Genomic DNA, 6000 nt, shown 5'->3' on the forward strand with positions numbered 1-6000 from the left:
GAGAAGCTTTCTCTGAGGAAGTGATTTTTGAGCTAAAGGATAAATGAATGTTATTGATGAAAAGAATGGGAAAGTGGAGACGGGTAAAGGAAAGGATTTTATTTCATGTATTTTCATTAATTATTCAAAATTTTTGGTGTGAGGATATCTGAAAGTTATTTTATTTCCTTTCAAACTCGTTTATAGACAGCAATAATTGCTCTCTGTCATCTAATGAAGAATGCCATCTATATCTGATAATAAAAGGTGGTGTCACATCAAACTATCTTCGTGATAATGTGTTATCTGTCTTTATTTCCTATCACACTGCTGCTGATTTACAGGAATTATTTTAGCCCCTGATCTCTTGCATATCATCAGTTGCTATAATCTAGGCAGGGTTGTTATTTACTTGCCCAATTAATGATGCAGAAGACAGTTCCTTAACACTTTGTCTATTTCAGGAGGCAGATGAACTACTTACACTTTCCTATGTAGTTCTTATTATTTTGAGGGGGCATAATTACTTTTTTAATTAGTAGATTACATGAAACCAATTGTAAATGTCAATTGCTATAATTCAAAAACTTTTTTCTATTTTTGTAACTACTATATCAAGTATAGGTTGTTGAATATTGCTTTTATTCATAATTCATGGACTTGTATACTGGTGAGGCATGCAGGAATATACCACACAAAAAATTTTAAAAATGTGTCCCATCAGTTACTTTATACCCTATCCATGTTAATAATACTATTTGCCAGAGAATTTTGACATGTTATACTTTTTTAAAAAAAATTGTTTATTTATTCATGAGACACACAGAGAGAGAGGCAGAGACACAGGCAGAGATAGAAAGAATGCAGGAAGCCTGATGCAGGACTCGATCCTTACCCCTGGGCCAAAGGCAGGAGCTTAACTGCTAAGCCACCCAGGCATCCCATATTATACATTTTAATTTTACATATGTGATTGCTATATATTTGTCTGAAATAAGTTTACCAACATTTGAAATCGTGTTTCAATATTTGGAATAGTTTTATTAATCAAATATGGTTACATATTTGGAGGAAGACTATCACTGATACAGACTTTGGTCATGATTCCGGATGTTTAAATCCAGCTGTCCACCTGACATTTTTACCTGGATGTCCCATAACTCAAACTCAACCTATCCAAAAGTAAGACCTTAATTCCCTACCCCTAATCTGTTTCTCATTTACTAGTAACACTATGATGATATGTATGAACTATGTCCATGTCAGTCAACTAGAAACCTCCTTCATCTTATTTCACAGTGACCCAGTTCCATTGATATCACCACCGTAACTTATCTCTTATCCAGTCTCACTGTCTTAGTTCTAGCATCCACTGTCTTTTGAAGGAATATTACACAAGCTTTCTAACTGATGTCTAAAGATTTCTATCGAATTGCATTATTATCCACAGGATTGCAAGTGACCTTTCTGCAATATACCTTATCAGGCTATTTTCTGTAAAGGACTTCAGTACCCACACACCCCCTTGGCCCCACTATTTAAGCTCTAGGTTATAAAATTACCCTTTAACACTTATCCAGTCTTCCAAGATCTGGAACTTGACCACCTCTCAAGATTTCTCTTTTGCCTTGCTCTTATTCTGATGCTACAATGCAGCCATATTTAATAAAATTCTCTGAAAACATCCCAGATCCCTGCCCTCTACTTGCTTACCTAAACATCCTCCAACTCTCCTTTACATCTTCCTAAAAATACTTTTTTTTTTTTTTTATCTCTAAGGCTTTGCTTAAACAAGTTTTCTCACTTCCTCCTAACTCCCTATTAGCCACCAGAAAGACAGGTACGCTTTATCTTTTGTACTCAAATGCACACTGGTCCTTCTCTAAGCTTATGTACTTTAATAAAATCACTCTGTATGGTGAAGAAACAAACCATTGCAGCCCTCTGGAGAGTGTTCCTTCTGCTCCTTTCATGGAGTTCTCTCCCTAGCCTCAGTGGTTTCTTCACATGTGCTAATCAGCACTGAGCTGGGAAAAGCAGAGGACCCTCAGTACAGATCTGTAACTGTCCTTGTTCAGGGAGAAAAACCTCCTGGCACTCTGCCTTGATCATTCTAGCGCCTTTAAGTTCCCTGAAATGATGAATCCTTCTCCGTTCAGGTAGTTCAGCAGTCTTTCTGTAGCTCCTGAGTCCTGTCAAAGTCCCACATACGCTCCGCCCCTAGTATGTAGCTTGATAACCCTGCCAATAGGAAGCTGGGGCAGTCATGGGGCTCACTTCATTTAGTGCCCCTCTTTCAGAGATTATTGTTCTGTACTGTCTGTTGTCCAGTGAAAACAATTTTTCATGTGTATGTTTACTTTGCTGCTGTTTGAATGGGGAGCCTAAATTTGACCCCTATTACTAGATCTCCCTGGAAGCAGATGTCCACTTGGTATTTGTTCCTTTTAAGCATTTTCTGAATTCTTAACACTGCCCAGGGCAAGAGTCTAAGAAGTTAAGGAGAAAATTTTGGTGAAGCAAAACAATGTTCAGCTGTCTTGTGGCTCTGAGAAGGCAAAGAGTGAATATTCTCTCTGAGAAGACAGCATCACCCAAAGGCTCTGCAGTATTTCTTACATAGTGTAGAGAATCCAATAAAATATTGTCAAGTGTACAAAGAAAGAGGACCAAGAAAATATAAAAAGAGATACACATACAGACAACCACAGAGAAATGATGGGGTTATTTGCATTTTCAGACATGGGTTCTAAAGTAATTGCGATTGATATATTCAAGGAAATAGATAAGAAGGTACAGAATTTAACCAGAGAATTGAAATAAACATCAAATGGAAATTATAGAAGTATAAATTCAAAAATTAAAATTAAAGACACAGTAGATTAATTTAACCACATATGGAACAGAAGAGAAAGAGCATTAGTAAGTTGGAAAATATTCAAGTCAGAACACTGAGAGCTGAAAGAATAAAAAGTACATAATAAAGAATAAGAGATTTTGAGATAATAAAAATGTCTAACGACAAGTAATTAAATCTTCAAGATGAAGACAGTACAGAGCACAAAACCAACCAAAGGTTGATATATTTGCCCACCTAACCATGTGTTTTTATTTACCTAAATATATATAGTATATGCACTGACTTTTTGTCATATATTCGTATAATGCCCATTAAAAATTATTTATATGAAGTCCAAAATTTAAGAATAAAGATGCAAGTCCTCAGGTAAGTATATTCTGAGAACTGAGCTGGATAAATAAAAATAAATTCATATCCAGAATATGCTAGTTGTGTGGGATAGAGTCATTTTACAGCTGGACTGGGAATGCTCTATCTTTATCTCTCGGGATCTCAGGATTTCTGACTTAGACTCTTGGCCAAGATAAGAGCAGTGGGGTTTATGACATGCTGTTTAAAGTCTGAAACTCCCTTGGCAACCTCCAGGGCCAGTTTGTTTACTGATGATTTTCACCCAGCATAATCGGTTAGACAGCCTGGCTTGACCAGAGAGGCATAAAAGACTCCATTGGGAACCTCTGCCCTGAGCTTTCCTGAAGTCAAGATTCATTGCACAGATTTTGGTGATTCAAACTGGAGAAGGGTGTCCATGTGTGAATAAGAACCACATTAAGCTTGCATCTGGATGTTTCTAAGACCTGTGATGACTATCTGAACTCTCTCTTGCTGTGTCTTAACGTCAAACCTAAAGACCTTGGATTTGTATATTCTTATGCATTCTCATGAGTCCTTTCAAATACCTGAACTTGTGAAATTTTTTGTAATAAAGTATAAAACTTTAAAAAGAAAAAGAAAAAAATAATCAAGAATACTAGTGAAAACAGAAGGACCAAATTTGACTGACAGCTAATCCCAGAAACAGTAAAAATTAGAAGTTGAATATTAGTTTTGAAATGATGAAAAATTTTTCCTAGAATTTTATGGAAACAATTGTTTTTAGGTATTGAGTAAATGAAGACTTTTTAAAATGCAGAGACAAAGTATTTTCTCTACATTTAGTCTAATAAATATTATAGACTTTTCAGAAATAATAAATCCAGGAAAACATCAATTAGAAAAAAATGGCAAATACACTATATTACATATATCAACACATCCAACTATCAACTGTAAAAATAAATATTTTTCTTTGGAATATTAAACAATATCATGATGAAGGCAAAGTTGTACATAATACTAATGTTGTTCACTATTAGAAAGTATTTAAGAAAAAACGTTTAAAAAGTCTTTTAAAAATAATATGTAAATATATTTGTTAAAAATGTAACGTAATTAATAATAAAGGTATTATTACTCTAATTTGTAAAATAGTTTTTTTATAAAACTTACAAATAGGCAAATGATGACTAGATGAACTGATCCAAGTAAGTAAAATAATTATATTAGTATAATATAGTATACCTTTTCATTAGTACATCTATGCAATATTTTTGTATTTGTTTGCCTGCCACCTTTTATTTTTTTATATTTCAGGCTTTCTTTTTATAATTTAACCACATCTTTAGCAAGCAATATATATTTGATTATTTCTTATCCAGCATGATATTTTTATTTTAATTGGAATATTTAGTCCATATACAATTACTGTTATCATTTACATATTTATCCTTAAACCTGTCATGTTACCCTTTGGTATTTATCCCTCCTTTTCTATTTCTATATATTCTAAGTTTTATGAATTGAATAAAAATTATTTTATTATCTTCTTCAATTGCACTCTTTGTTACATATACCTTTTTCCTATTAGTTATCCTAGAAATTATAACATGATTTTGATTAATCAGAGCCAATATAAATTGGTAATTTTACCACTTCCTTACAAATAACAAAAATGTTTTATCATCTACCAATCCATGTTACTGTTGCTATATATTTTAATTTGAGATACATTATAGATTTCCTGTACACATTATTAGTTTATAGTTTTCATTTAATCCAGATATTTATGCTATATCTTGTTCATCATTTTTTCTTGCATATTCATGCTTCCATCTGGGATTAATTTCTGTCTATAGAGAGAACATTTAAAATTATTTCCTATAACTTTCTTTTCTTTGCCATAGACAAAGATTCCAGGGTTTTTGTTGTACTTTTTAAAAATCTTTTGTTTCCTAAAAATGCATTAATTTTACCCCTGACATATATTATTGGGTTTAAGGTACAGATTTCTAAACATGAATTGAAAACACTTTAAACCTATCATCCATCATTTTCTGGCTTTATTTATGATGAGACCATTGAAGATAATACATATTTTGCTTTGTTTGTTGTTAAGGTTTTCTTTTTTTAGTTTTTTTCTTAGATATGTCTAGTAGTGGTTTTCTTTGTATTTATACAGTTTATAAGTCTTGATAAATTTTTGAAAAATCTTGAAAATTCTAAGCCATTTTTAGAGAGAAGCAGAGACATAGGCAGAGGAAGAAGCACACTCCCTGTGGGGAGCCTGATGTGGGACTCTATCCTAGGACCCTGGGATCATGACCTGAGCCAAAGGCAGATGCTCAACCACTGAGCCACTCAAGTGCCCCAAGCCATTATTTCTTCTAATATTCTCTCTACTTCATTTTGTTTTTTCTCTCTGAAACTACAAAAATATATGTATGCTTTTAATTATTTCTCATTGTCTCTCTTTTTCCCTTTGTTTTCTTTCTTTTCTTCCCCCCTCTATTTCTTAGGACTGAATGAGTATATTCTTTTTACCTATATTCCAATTCGCATTCAATCCATCTGTCCTTGAGCAGCCTGCTTCTACACTCAATTTTTGAGTTCTACATTTTAGTCATTGCAGTATTCACTTCTATAATTTTAAGATACATTTTCAAATTTTCTACCAAAATGACCATTTTCTAAGTTTTTTGGTCATTATTTCAGGTTTTAAAAAGTGTGCCTGATGACACTTATATTTAATTAAAAAATATTACATATGTCAAAAGGCACTACTGACAAGATAAAAAGGCAAGCCAAAGGTAAGAAAATAGTTTTGTTATGCAATTAAGGCCAAA

Source organism: Canis lupus, chromosome 17, assembly GCF_048164855.1.
Source record: "Canis lupus baileyi chromosome 17, mCanLup2.hap1, whole genome shotgun sequence".
Taxonomy (NCBI): Eukaryota; Metazoa; Chordata; class Mammalia; order Carnivora; family Canidae; genus Canis; species Canis lupus.